Genomic DNA, 16206 nt, shown 5'->3' with positions numbered 1-16206 from the left:
TTAGGGGGAACATAACATTCGGAAATTATTGGTTAAAACATGTGTATCCACCTAGGTGATGATGATGAAGACTTCATTCAGCAGTAAAACGGATTAACAAGCACCTGAGAGTAATTTACAAAACAGCATTTAAAGCTAATTAGTTGTCAAGATTTCCAGTGATGTATTCATACACATAATTAGTATTATATTTCCCCATGCAGAACAAATATATGTAAAGGTACATGGCGTAGAAAGGGCCGTGCACGCCACTGAAGTACAGTAGTATAAACTGTTATAATTGCTCTTCTGCACTATCAGACTTTTGATTGTCACCTGAGCGTCCTTGTTGCCATGGATACGAGCTACAGCTACAACCATATAGCCTCGAGCAACCAAGCCCACCCAGCTAGGTATGCCGTGTGTGTGTGTGTGTGTGTGTGTGTGTGTGTGTGTGTGTGTGTGTGTGTGTATGTGTGTGTGTGTGTAGATATCCATATCTGTTCATCCATGTGTGTGGTCTGGCACTGAACCAATTATCAGAGTCATTTTCCACTTTATGTTTTCAAAATGTTTCATTACTCACTCTCTCTCTCTCTCCACCCCCCCCCCCCCCCCCCCCCCTCTCTGTTTCTTCATGTCTCTCCTCCCTCGCTCGCTCATTCCGATCTCTGACTGTCATTCTCAGACAGTGAGTCATCGAACCTGTCAGTCAGTCCGTCTGGCAGGTTTTTATATTAATCAGTTTGTCTGGCTGCATCGTCCAGTCTCTATTGGTGCGCAACTACACTTCATAACACTGTATTTACAATTATTTGTCAGCTGAGAAACATTCATATACAAGTTAAAGGCTTTGATGATATTTGCAGCGATATCCATAATTTAATTTAGAAATATGCAGATTTGGCCGCTCTAATTTTCTGACTATTCAGTTTAATGTGAATCACTCGAGTGATTTACAGAAGTCACACAAAAACACATGCCGGTACTGAAGTGATGTGTTGAGGGGAAATGTGTCAACAAACATTTAGACAGATACCAACACACACACACACACACACACACACACACACACACGCACGCACACACACACACACACACACACACACACACACACACACACACACACACACACACACACACACACACAATTCCATCAACGTAATAGTCCAGGTAGTTGTTTTCATTTCAATCACATGATAATGTTAAAAAAGAAATTAGCGGAAAAAAAAATATTGGCCCAAATTAAATTCAGAATTTGTATAATAATGTAAGATTTATTGAGAAAGCCCAAAATCACACGTTTCTCATAGGGCTTGTTTACAGTCTGTATGGAGGGATTATGGGAATATGGGCCTGTGGTTACGGACATGTGAAAGGAGCAAAACACCCAAACAAGGACACATTCAAGCTCAAGTGTTTAGGATTTAATGGGCCAGCTGGTGGTGAATTTGCAGATTGCAACACACTGAATACCCTCCACTCACCTTCCCCCTTTCCAAACATGTCTGAGAACTAAATGCAACATGGACCAAATCTCTCTTTGTGGATCTGAAGGGCTTAATATAAAAGGTAATGAACTAATGAAAACATAGTTATGAATACAATATCCTTCACACCGACCCTTTAAAAGTCACTTTAAAAACGGCTCTGGCCCAAAGGCTACCTGACCCCCTGGGCCTGTTCAGTAACCTTTCCATCAACCTGTAAAACATACATCATTCTCTATCCGTTGACCACAAAACAAACCTTTGTCATTAAGAGATGTGTACAGGAAGATGAATGAATGAAATCCAAAGCTTCCCAGCCCCTTAATGTTTTTCTGGTAAAGTTTCATAAGACAGAAGGATAAAACTGTAGCATCAGTGATTCCTCCAGTTCAGGAGAGGCCAATAACGTCGGTGGGTGCTGTTGTTACATGCCGAACGATAGAAAGGATCATTAACTGTTGCAAAAGTTTAAACATGTGTACTCTGCGCCGCTGTCTGTCTCTTTGTCTCTCCAGTTGAACGGTGGTCTTCTGCTCCGTGCTGGCGTTGCTCCAGCGGAGGGGGATTACTGTTAAACGGTATAATCTCCGCTGTTTCCTCCATCAGTCCAGGCCCTTCTGATGGGAGCCGGTGTTTAGAAGGGGCTCCACAGGACGAGATACTCTTTAACTGTAATCTCTCTAATCTCTCCTCTTACTTCAGGCCGGGGTCCCACAGACCTGCCGTCCTCACACTTGTGTTTTCTCTCAGAGCTCATTGGAAAAACATGAGTGGCTCTATTTTCAGTGTGGAAAATACAGCCATAAAGGTGTGTATGTTTGTTGAAAATAATTACGGTGCTTTTAACCATAATCTTTACTGCAGGACTGAACCCTGATTAATCTTCAAGTAATGTTTCACAACACCTTGACATATACTGTTTAGTTTTCTTTGTTTTCTGGATATCAACTTTTATTTGGATGGAAAATTGCCAAACAAAATGCAAAATATAATTTTTGAACCGATATAAGTGAAAAAGAAAACTACATTTAAAAAAGGAACCAAACAGTTACAATTCCATGTGTGGATTTAGGTGGAAATATTTGCAGCTAAAATATATTCACACAAGTAAAACCTGCTGCCTGCGAAGCCAGAATTAAAATATCAAAACGTGTTTTCGTGAATTTGTTCATGAATTTTCAAAATGCAGCAGCTTGGACAAGGATTTCATTCAATTCAAATGTTTGTGTGCGAGTGTGACTGTGTTTGTTGTGATGTTCCCATCAGAGGATGAAACGCGTGACGTAAGTGGCGAACGTGTGTTTGTGCTCGTTTGCCTAATGGCACGTCTTCAGCACGTCAGCCGCTGCAGCCAGAAGAGGAAACGCGAGACTCTACAAGCTCGAATGTGTGAGAAGTGCACCAGCTTGTTTTCTCACGAATGAAGAAAAGTGCAACAGTGCACTTTGAGTTGTCTGTCTCGTGATCGTGTGTGTGAAAGCCTGCGCTGCAAGTGAGTGCGTCAAAGCCTCCCGGTTTCCCAGGAGAACGCTGAATCCTGCACATCTGACGCCTCTCTTCCCGGTGGTGGTCCGATGAGGATCGCCGGGAGATTCCACCTTTCCCACATTGCTCCTTGATCCACCTGACTCCTCCTCGCCTCGCCCATAAGCCTTTCCTTTTGTCCCCCATCGGCGCGCGGCGCTCACTTTGTTTGTACACCCAAAGAGCGGGGTGAGAACGGGCGGCCGTCCCACAGAGCTGAACAACCGTCTGCTCACATTCCCACAATGTTCGGAACAGGTTCACTGAGAAAATAAGAGAAGATCTGTAATTAGCTCGAAGGGAATAAATATTAATCCCGAAATAAACAACAGATGTAAAAAAGTTCGAACATTTGAGTCTTCGGAACAGAAGACATTTATGTTCACACGTTCATTTTCTAATGAATTTTGTCTCCATAATTAATTGTTTTATACTTTATTATGTTCAGAGATGCTTTTGCCATGTTTATATGTATTGTTACAAGCCTAATTAATTCAGTTTTTATATAGATAACTATACATATCGGCTTATTTACGATTAAGCCATTGATTTCCATTCTGACACCTGCAGTACACCTTGTTGTACTACCTTGTCTGGACAGGTCGTTGCCACGGCGCTGTCCGATCTGGGAGTTGTCCGTGTTTTTGTCTTACAACTTTACACTCTGTTTTTACTTCATGAACGTTCATTGTAACATTTTTGGTCACCAAAAAAGTTCTTATTCAGCGTTCGTTTGTACTTAGCTCACTTAGCTCACTTAGCTCACCTCTCCTGCGACTTCTGGTTTAAAAAAACTAAGATGGCGCCGGACAAATTGCCGAACTTGAGGTTCCGAAACCAGAAACCAACAGTAGACGTCACAGTGACTACGTCCACTTGTTATATATAGTCTAGAAACAATACCGTAGGAGCCGGTGCCGGGCCGTGGATTTGGTACCTACGCAGTAGGATGTTTTTCTGGGTCGGGCCAATCAATTTCAGCAAACATCCTAGTATGATTCAATACAAAACAAAGGTATCAAAAACGCATTACTACTTTGCAGTTTTTATCATTTATTCCAACACTGACACAATAAGGACATCTTATTCATACAATTCAGTATATTAATGTATACATCATATAACAATATTCAGTTACCGTTAGCGTCGATGTAGCGTAGCATCAGCTGACAGTGGGTCAGGCAGTCATCTCGTCTGCTTGAATGGCGATAAAATCAGCATTCTTTACTTGTAATCCCTTATAACCGACAGCATACAGTCCAACATGGCTGCGCCTGCTTCCCTTTCATGCTGGTCTGTTGTCTGCTGAGTTCAGGAGCTGATCTGGGACCATGAGTTTCTCCGCCATAGTTCTTCTCTCAAACGGGTCTTGGAGGAGAGATTTGATCTTGTTAGGGTTGAGTCTTCTTGCAAGAGTAGCGCTCGTGCTGGGATGTATCATTATCATGACATTAAAATTGTGCTGCGAGAGAAAAGAAGCCGGAGAGAACACAAGAGACAAATTGGATGTCATTCATTTATTTCTTTAATCAGTGATTGGCTAAACTGCGTATTAGACCCGTCTTCCTTGGGCAGAATCGATCTGGCCCCACTACGCGCACTAGCAGCACAGACGTGCACGGGGCAGTTGAAAGTTGCACCAGCAGAGGGGACAAGCAGGAAAAGCATATATTTGGCGCAGATATCCTATTTTACAAATATTACTGGGTATATTCCATTTTTTTTTTTTTTTTTTTTTCAAAAACACAAATATTGACCGCGGTAGTTTACTGCTCGACAATAAAAGGGTGTTCACACCGAAGGCGCCGCGATTATTTGCGCCACGTAAAAGGGGGCGTGGCTTATCTCCATTGCTTCTCTCCATGAAAAGAGCTTTCATTTCCGCTATCGACCATGGAATAAATAACCACTAGTTCTACTTTATTCTTGTTGTGTAAATTCCACATAAGTCGGAACATCAAACTCCATGGTGTCTGGGTTCATAATATTATCCGTATTATTCGTAGTCTCAACTACTACGCAACTATGACTCACACGATTTTTTCCGCCGGAGTTGAGATATTTCAACTCAATTGTATGTCAAAAGCTATGGAAAATATGGTAATTTTTTCATACAAATTAGAAACAGTAACGGTATTAGCACTCCGCGGAAGAGGCACAAGGTTAGTTAAAGTTGTAAAAACTGTCTATGTTTTAAGGAAATTGGTGTGAATGTTGGCTCAGTGTGTGTGTGTGTGTGTGTGTGTGTGTGTGTGTGTGTGTGTGTGTGTGTGTGTGTGTGTGTGTGTGCGTGTGTGTGCTATTAATGCAAACGAGGAGTAAGCAAACATAATTATCGTTTTTGTGCCTGTGTACACAGCTCTTACGTTGGTTTTGGAAATTTATCAATACATTTGAAATCATCAGTCAAGTGCAGGACTATCTTTCAGAGGGGTATGCGACATGATATATTTATATATATATATATATATATATATATATATTATAATATAAAATATTATAATATTATAATATACTGAATTGTATTAATACGATATCCTTATTATGTCATACTGGGATTAGATGGCCCTACCAAAAAAATGAGAACATCAGAGAGAGAGAGAGAGAGAGAAAGAGAGCGAGAGAGAGAGAGAGAGAGAGAGAGAGAGAGAGAGAGAGCCTTGTCTAAACATGTCGTGAAAGTTAGGTTTTCAGACGCTGTAATTTACGCAGATTCAGATTCGGATCACTTTGGCAGAATACGGGACCACCTGCACTCACAGCTCAATGTGAGCGAAGATGTAAAAAACAGTGTTTTACTAAAGCGTGAGATCTCAGGCCAAAAAGCAGCTCACAGTGCTGCTCTGACAGTCTGACGCCTTCAGTGTGTGTGTACATGTGTGTGTGTGTGTGTGTGTGTGTGTGTGTGTGTGTGTGTGTGTACATGTGTGTGTTTGTCTCAGCCTGGAGGTATTGAAAGGGCGTAAAGCTGTCAATGCTAAGGAAGATGAATCTATTGAAAGCTGTCAATGCTTTCATTGAGGTGGCTGTAGATCGAGCCACCGTTTCTTCTCCCTCTTCTCTCCCCCCTTAGTATATTTGCCTCCCCTTTATTTGCTTCGTCTTAAATTAATTTGGATCGTTTGTGCATTCGGGGACAGATTTATAGGATAAGGGTTTATGTGAAAGTAGAATGATATATTGCATGACATTTCTACCAAGTTCCTAAATTATATAAACACACAGCAGGAGTTGTGTAATTACTTGAATTAATTATTATCAACATTTATTTGAAAACAGTGATCAACGGACTGCACTTTAAATTTAAACATGACTGAGCCAGAACATCTACATTTTTTCATCGTGGCCAAACCAACAGCAACCACCATAGCTGATGGTTGAAGAGAGCCATCAACCACGTACACACAGACAATATACTGGTCTGCATCAATATAGCTCTTCTTGGGAAATCTGAATTTTCCAAATTTGATATAGCATGAGGACATTTTAAACTGGATTTCTCCGTCATGTCATTACAGTTTCTTCAACCCGGCATCAAACTGTATGAAAAAACACTTCTTTAGCTGTAATTTGACTATTTATTGTTAATCTTTCAAATACACTTGGAATTGATCTGCCTTTCTTAAGATTTTAGAAACACTTATTTTCATTAATTCTCTCCTTATTCTTCTCTTCAATTTCTATCACCTGAAGCCTCTTGTGAGCTGTAAATGTTGCAGTAGAGTTTACTGTTGACTGTGAACAGCATCCTCTTGCAGCAGTAAACATCTGGGTGCGCAATGATGGGAAAAGAATATGACGCTCAAACTGGAGACTTGCAAAGCACACATACTTTATGTTTCTTACATTTTAATGACATCAAATACTGTAATTATATTTAATAACTGATTTACTGTTGTACTGTATTATGCCTTCTTGTAAGGCACTTGAATGTGCTGGTGGCATTGCTTCTTCACACAATAATGTCAACCAGACTGAAATAATTCCAGGTGAATAAATGATTCAAACTATGAAATTAGCAGTTATCTGGGGAGCCCTGATCACCAAAGGGTCTTCAGCACTGACAAGGAGCCCCAATGTCCCTCATTCCCTATCATCTCTCTGCTGTCCACTCTCTAATAAACCATTAAATACCTTGAAAAAAGAGAAAATCACTGGTGTGTAACTGGACTGTTGCTGGTTATAGGCCAATGTAACATTAACAGCAGCCGTGTTTCTATTTACATATTGTATGTCCATTTTTAAAGTATCATATTACAAAAAGATGTATATGGAAACAGCAAAATTCTATTAAACTTCCTCGTTTGTGCAATTACGTTTTTACACTAGCTCTAAATTATATTTGCTTTTGCCTAACAAGAGTTGAGAGACATCGATTATGGAAACACCTTTGAATAATAAGTGGATTATAGCCATTTGTCTACAGCGTCAACTTCTTTGTTTAAGTTATTATTTAAGTGGATAAAAACGCACTTTCCACCTCTATTTCCTAATTTTTCTTCTTCAAAAGTTCACTTAGAATTCTCTGGACAATTAAATGGAAACACGACTAATGTCACATGTCCATTCAGGGCCGCTGGGATGTGACACCTGCGGGTCCTTCTTGAAAAGAATTCCCTCACTTGTACAGTTTGACTGGCGCGGATGCTGATGGTGTACCTTTGATGTGCGGGTTGTGACTGGCGGCCTCCTTTGAAGCTGGTGTGACTAAGTGTTGGATGCGGACGTGGGTCAGTCAGAGGAGCGAGGACATAGTTAAGGGTCACTCACGGGCGCCGACCCTTCCAAGCATTGTCACACAAGATTCAGAATCACTCAGCGGGCAAAAAGACCAATTAATCTTTGGGCTGTAAAAAGACCCGCGCTGCTCATCTTTGATGTTGCATTAACGCACACACATAAAACACACAAGGAGTATTTGAGAATGAGAAAAAAAGAACGTTTCAAAAATATACTCTGTGTATTTTTCGTAAAGCGACAGCCAAACGGTTCAGATTTGTTCTTCTCTAAATCTGGAACGTGACACAGGCGGCCGAGAACCGTTTGCAAATACTATTTGACCCTCTGGCAATCACTTTCATACACACATATCTGGAGAATCAGACTGGCATGTTGGAGTGGGTGTCATCCGCTGTGCCCATTCGCAACTACAGCAATGAAAACAAAACGCAGAATGTGAAGAATCCCCACTGTCAGTCAGAAGAAAGGCAATCTCTTTCATTTCAAGGAGTGTAAACACCCAGGGATTCTGGGACTAATTGTTGAACATATAGTTACAGTTGTCAAGGTAAAACCTGCCCCATTTGAAGCTCCTCTCCCTGCAGTGTTTACGTTGGAAGTGGTTGATCGACGGCCTCGGGTGTATTATGGCTAGACAGGGCCAATTGTCAATAACTGTCACCCACCGAGAGGAGGAAGAAACAGGGCCCATCTGCCTTTGCCTGCCGTGTAATTAGCTCTAAAACTGCTTTGTGTTGAAATGCAGAAACCGAAACCCCTGCCAAGCGTCACTTGCCCAAAGAAAACATCGATGGGTGGCATGATGGAACATAATCGCCCTTTTTTTCCCCAACTCGGGAGGTATGCAAATGATGCATACCCGAGACACAAAGAAACCTATTACTAGCTAATTAAAAACATTTGAACTATGCCATCCATTCTGCGATATTGTCTCCCGGTGTGTGTGTGTGTGTGTGTGTGTGTGTGTGTGTGTGTGTGGGTGGGTTTGTGCAGACGGAGCGAGACGACACACCTAACATCCACCTGTTCCACCCCAGGGCTCGGCGCTAAACAAGATACAAACTGGTTACAGATATATGTGAATATTAAAAGCACTTAATATCCGCCTCCCTCAGCCCAGGTAAACAATTGCACCATTGTGCTCGGTACCGCCTGTGTTTTCCTCTGTGGTTTCTACTAATGGGAGTGATAAATACGTCTCTCTAAGTGGCTTCTCTCTGGATTTCTCTTAAACATAACACCTCTGCCAGATCATCCTCACAGTTGGATTGGATTCATCTGTGAATGAGCAAACCAGCGAAACACAACACCAGAACTATAGCAACTGATACTGAGGGTAATGTTTTTTACTTGTTGACAGCTTCAACAAAATGGCAAAACACTTATGAGACGACCCCTCGACTTAAGCGCCGTGCAAATCTGCAGTTGAAAGGTACGATAGTGCAGCACCCTGTTGCTAGTGTTGTATTAAGTGACAAATATGACAAATGTACTTGCTAAGATTTTGCATTTTTGCAGAGGTTGAGGTGTATGTTTAGAGAGCAGGCAACTTTGTCGACTAACCTCTCATCAAAGTTGGTTTCTTTGACCCGTGACCGTGATCTTTTCCCTCAGCCGTGTTAGCTTTAGTTGCCGAGACTTAACCGGACCTTTATGTAGGATCCCTTTCAAAGACAAACAATACATTTTGTTGGTGGTTTAAGGACTTGTTTATGTCTTAGCCACATTGCTGCTGTGGCTAAGAAAACACAGATGACAAAATATATTTGATTTAGTGTGAGGTCTAAGACGTGTGTTCATTTGGGCAGTCAGGCCTTTATTCCATCCTAAAACACTGCACGTGTTTGTCACTCGGGTTTAAACTCCACAGTCAGAAAATGCGTCCTTGCAGGTTTTCAAAACGTTTGACTTTTGTTCTCTGGCTCATCACGCAGCAATGAAACACCATAATAGTGAATCGACATTAAACCATAGAGATCACAGAGATCATTCCCCCGCTTTAGTTTGCAGGATCATAATTAGACACGCAATCAGCCGTAACGCAGGAGGAGAAACAGTGGCTGGATTGTTCAGCAACAACACCACAAGGAATGTATCCCTTCCCAGAGACAAATCACCCAAATCCCAACCAAGAAACAACAAATCCAGGAGTGGCTTTTGATTATTATGATGCCACAAGACTCTCTTTGACAAATTGTTTCAAAGCAAACCACCGAGGAGCACATGTGCAAGCATAATTATGAGCAAACAATTTGTATCAGCAGCCAATGGCAACGCTCTGAGGATAGCGAGGTTGTACAGATGAAACTGGGATACCAAGGTTTTTTTTGTGGCTTTTTAGCCACCATGGCGATGCGACTCTAGGAATAAATGTCTGTCACCACTTTGGTCCAGACAGATATATCCCAACAACTATTGGATGCTGACCCCCCACCTTTGGAAGCGTAATAACTTTGACGATCCTATAACCTTTAATTTAGTGCCATCATCAAGTGAGAATTGCAGTTTGAGCAATGCTTTTTGACCGAATAATTCCATTGGGAATCCCATCAGCCTCAACTTTCCATCTAGTACTACTCAGCAAATTAATCCCAACACGTTAAATAAATAGCTAACATGCCTTTTAACGTCAACTTGCTATTTGGGATCATGTTCACGTGTTAAAAACACAGGACTTTCACCCAGGTGACCACTGTTTGTGACTCGTGTGAAGCCGAAAGTCAATGGATGATTTATTTGAAATTGTGTGACGTTACATGAGGAGGGATTGACGGACCGCCACTGATGATACATGCTCCTCGCTCAATTTATAGTGACAACCGCTGCAATGAACAGCCCAATTCCTCCCAGTCCACCCACCACCTGAACAACACCGATGAAGTGAACCTCACCCACCCATACGGCAGAAAAAAGTAGAGCAAGAAAGGGAAACTTGTTCTGGATCATTACGGATATGCCACTGATGCCAGTTTTTCTTTTTTTTATATATATTTTAATAAGCTGCAAATGAAAAATGTTCCTCAGGCAGTCTCCGTGCCTAACCCGTCTACCACTTGTCTGAGCTCCTCACACCTTGAAGAGCCTGTTTGCTCAAGCCTCGTTTGAGCCTGTCAACAAGCACAGGAAACTCCTCCCTCCCTCTCTCTTTACCCTACTTTTTTCTCTACCTACTCTCCCAGTGATGCCCTCCCTCGCCTCCCCAAACACCGCTTTGATTTATAGCCCTGTCAAGCTGCCTGGCAAACGACGACAGGTTATTTCCATTACTGCAGGGATTCTCTGTAATAAGGGGATCCGATGTAAGGACATGGCGCGGGGGCCAGCTGTCTTGTCCCAGCTGAGCCACAACAACATCCCTCCAGAAAAGCAAAAAATATTCATATACTTTATTTGTTCCAACGCTGGATGTTGTTATCTGCGGTAACACGTGTTTTCAGCTAGGTTTTACCCATCAAACCTTGAGTGATGGGATGTTTTGTAATCTCTGTCTATAATCTAAATTTGAGTCACGAAAAGGAGAATCCCCCACGCACAGCCACTTATGTAGGCAAGGAGCTGGAAGAACTGACTTCTGCACACAAAGATGTCGACACTGAAGCCATTTTGAAGCACAGCTAAATGTGTCTGTGAGTGACGCCAGGGACGTGACTCAGAACCAAGGGACTTTAAAGATTTTTTCACTGCTCCTCCACTCAAGTACCTCGTCTGTCAGCGAGGCAGGACGGGCTCTTTGATTTGAACTCCATGTTGCTTTTGAATCTCCTGCCTCGACGTTGCATCACCTCCCCTGTGAGGCAGACCCAGACTAAAAGTGTCACTCACTTGTCGTTATCTGTGCAGCTCTGACAAAGGCCAGTTCACACGTTGTTTGAAAGCCCTAACAGCTACTTGATCAAAGGTTATGTAACATGATTTCACAAAAAAAAAGTTAAAGGCAGGACACTTCTGACAGAAATGTAATTTACTCCTTTAAACAATTGCGTATAGTGTGTGACAGTAATATTTCAATGTAATACAGAAACGTGAAGCTAACCTAATGGGTACCTTTCTTGAAACAGAAGTAATGTATGAAATAAGCAATTTATCAGTGGGTGGAATAACAACAATGACAAGAGAAGGGGCAATACTACGATAATATACTATAGTATATTATCTTGACTATTTAGATTGTACCATAATGTGTATATAGACTATATTGTATGCTATAGTATATTATCTTGATTATTTAGATTGTACATATGCCATTGTATATTATCTAGATTAGATAGACCATATACTATTATCCTAAATATTTCTTTTTGTTTAGCCCTCATTAAGCAACATTAGTGGTACTTAAGCTGTATAGTCTAGAAATTGATGCCTGGGGCATACATATCTTCACTCACAAGGCAAGCAGTTCAATAGCTGACTGACATGGCGAGACAGCTTTCAATGAAGGAAACAAACTCCAAACCCTTTATTCCAACTTTAATAACCCCATTATCCAGCAATCATGACTGATTCTTCTCAAAGCCACTGTGTAGTACTGACTAACTTTGATGTATGATAAGCTGAACTTGAATGACTTAATAACCACAGTTTAATTTAAAATATAGTGGCTATAGAGCTCTTCTGCATTGACTGTAGATCGAAGCAAAGTATGAATATTGTAAACATGTTTCCGTGTAGGGGTTAAACGCATCAATGAAGAACCCTAACCCACACATCTGACAATCTGGAACAGGGTGCCCAAATAAAGCAGTTTGGGCTTAAAAGACGGATCCAAACCGAGTATAGGGCCAGCAGTGTCCAAGGCGAGGCACAACCGCTCGATGATGAAAGAGACAAAGCCTAAACGTTCATTAGGTAGTGTAAAATGAATTGACAGATGCTTGGCTCAGGCTGCTGGAAAATATGCCACACACAACTTTTCAGTACACCTCATGCACAAAACAGTTGACTGGGATGAGCTGCAGCCCACAGCCCACAATGAATCACAGCACCTTTAATAATGGGAAGTTGTTTATGAACCTAAAAAGGCAGATGAGTTATTATTGTCATCAGGCGGCTGACGTACGTGCTGTCTGCACTGTCTGCCGCTCGCTGTGTTAGTTTGTTGACATGCATATTTATACTCCAACATTCATTAGGATACGAGCAGTCACTTTAACAACTGAAACATCTGTAATCATCCTATCTGTTTATAATGATTGTAATTGTAGGTAAACTGAGCTGATGGCTTGCAGGTTTCCACTATATAGTAGTGATTTCATGCACGATTAATACCTGGGTTTGATTTGTCAACAGTGCAATATACTTTCCCCCTCATTGACGGAGCATTTGAGCAAGACCCTGGACCACCTCTTGGGCCTGTGTGGGCTGCAGTCGGTTGCACCAGCTCTTCACAAGTTCAAACTGATAAGTTAAGTGACAAGAGTTGTGATGTTTAGTGAGAGACTTAAAATACGCAAATATAACATACCACAACTTATAATATGCATATGCAACTTTATGCATTATGGAAGCACACTGGTCAAGGACAGAGACCAGGACTGGGCTTTGTGGTGCCCACTGGTGTGTGTGTGTGTGTGTGTGTGTGTGTGTGTGTGTGTGTGTGTGTGTGTGTGTGTGTGTGTGTGTGTTAGATATACTAATTATAGAGCAGGGGTGTCAAATTCATCTTAGTTAAGGGGCCATACACTGCCCATTTTGGTCTCATGTGGGCCAGACCAGTAAAATCATAATAACGCATCCATAACGACAATATATAATATAATCTATGTTTAATTCATTGGTGAAGGTTTTTGGATGATAAACCCTATTTTAAGGTCTTTCTACAATAAACTAGAAACATAAAGACCAAAAATTCAGACATCAGCCCACTGTTTATCTGCCTGGGCTCTTCTCTGCAGATTCCCTCACTTTGTGATGCGTTTGTGACGCTACTTTCCATTTTTAACGACTTTCAACACAATGCCTCGCGGTGAAAAATATAGTGAAATGTCCAAAAACGTTATACTCCATTTGCAGCTTATACTTTCTCCCTGAATTTCACCACAACGCCTGTTTTTCTCCCGATCATTGATGGTGCACCGTCTGTAGCCCCACTGACAACACAGGTCCAGTCCACTCCGACCCGGTCCAGCGCTTCAACGTGAGCGCTAAAAATGTAATTTGCTGTAGTGGTGTCTGTCATGGGTATCAACTCAAGGAACTCCTCGTTGACGCCAAAGTCTCATCAACACCACAAATGAATACGGCCAGTTGAGCAACATCTTTAGTAATGTCAGTGCTGAAAACTATACAAATTACTTTACTTTATGCTTCTTTTGGCTATCCAAATCTGCTGAAAGATCGGAAATCCTATCCGTCACAGTATTCCTTGTTAGGCTAATGTTTTTTTACATTTTTAAAATGTTTAATTTGAACAGTTATCCGGCGGGCCGAGCTGGACCCCCAGGCGGGCCGGATCCGTATGTTTGACACCCCTGATATAGAGTGACAGAAAGAGGGAGTGCGAGGATGCAAGGTGGACTAGTGCACAGAATTTGTCTTTAATTTACTAAAGATATATTTTGTAGTTACACGAGCATTGAGGGTTGACTTGTGCATCACACCACCGTCCATGTTGTTGTGGATTGAAAAAGCAATTGCATGCAAACTTCACACTTGTACTTTCATGTGGTCAAGCACTATTCAACTGCGATCCAGTCACTGAAAACACATTTCAATGCAAGGTGTAAAGGGTGTAAAATGCATCCCTTATGTTTTAATGGTGCAACTCAATTTAGTAAAGTTTAAAACCAGCTTGTAGTTACTAAAACCCAAAAGACTTTATAGACACACACACCTAGAAAAGCAGGTGTAAGCCAATCCTGCATTCTGACTCAAAGACACTGTTCACATTATTTGTCAGCATTAGGAGGTGTGCCATCGTAGTGCGATCTGTGGATTCCATGGTGACTGTCAACATTTGTCTCACATATTATGACTTCAGGAAATGTGATTGAGATTTTGAACTAGACCTGTTTACTGTAGCTTTGCGTCAGAAAAACGTTCCTGTGCCAAGTGGTACACCAGGAATTTGATTTAATTAATTAGTGGTGGAACAGTTCCAGACAGTTACACAATACATGAAAAAAGAAGAATAAAGTAGGACCTCACAGAGTGCAGACAAGATGTACTCCTCCTCAGCAGACTAAACAAAAACACAAGCATAGATTGAAGTAAGGAAGTTGTGTTATTGCATCACCAGTTTTTGGAAACTGCTTTCCTCTGACAACATTTAGAATATTCATTGATCATCCATCGCATCATACATGCGCTAGGACATCACGTACAAGACATTTATGGTCTGTGTGGTCAGTTGTAACTGTGTGGCTATATAACTTTAGAAAGAGTCCTGCTTTTTTCAAATAGGAATTATGGAGGCCACCGGGTTTCCGAAATGTTTTTGTAGCATTCCCCGGATCTGTGTCTTCTGAGCTCTGCAGAAGGTTCCTTCGACCGCCTGGCTTGGATTTTGCTCTGATGTGAATCGTCAGCTGTGAAACCTCATATTAAACCGATGTGTGTCTTTTCCCAATCATGTCCAATCTATTGAATTTACCAAAGGGACTCAAATCAAGATGTAGAAATGAGAATACTGAATACTTATGTCAATGGAATTGTTTTGTCTTTGTCATGATATGGTATTTATTAATGAGGGAAATATTGATTCATCCAACTCTACATAAGGCTGCAACATCACAAAATATGAATGTGAAACGCGTGAATATTTTCAGAATGCACTGTATGTTTAATGGCATTCAATGTAAGTCATAAATGCCTTACATTAATTACCTTAATTTTTGTAATTATATACACATACTAGTAAACGATTTTGACTTTTGTGTTAAACATAACCTACATTACCTAAATTAGGGTGTGCCAGATTAGAATTGGTCCTGTAATGTATAGTTGTGATGTGAGCATGCACTGCATGTGAGCTGTATTGTTGCTCATTTTTTGGTCTAGAACTAGATTCATTTTTTTAAATGTTGTACAACAGTCTTGTTTGTATGAGATCCGCACCTTAGCTTCCTCCTGAATAGTTTTGGGGTAGGCTTGGTGCGAGCCACCTGGCAGAGCACGGCGTGCCAGAGGCAGGGAAGCATTGTGGGTGTTCTGCATCGTCTGGGCTGGACCAGGCTAGCGCTGTCTGTGGCTCAGCGGAGTGTTGTGTAACACAAAGCTGTGGTAGGATTTTTTTTTTTTGTTGCCACATGAGCTTTCAACTAGCTTCATGGCACACACAGAGAGACACAACGAGAGAGAGAGAGAGAGAGAGAGAGAGAGAGAGAGAGAGAGAGAGAGAGAGAGAGAGAGCACAATAATTAATTCAATTAATTCCCACAGTGACAGTTTTCTTTACAAGGAAATTATAAATGAGGTTTATTGTTAAACTGGAATTAGAGAGAAGTGCAACATTGTTGTGTTTGAGTTGTAGGGGCTG

The sequence above is a fragment of the Taurulus bubalis genome (assembly GCF_910589615.1).
Source record: "Taurulus bubalis genome assembly, chromosome: 1".
Lineage (NCBI taxonomy): Eukaryota > Metazoa > Chordata > Actinopteri > Perciformes > Cottidae > Taurulus > Taurulus bubalis.
Note: the sequence above shows the minus strand (reverse complement) of the source record.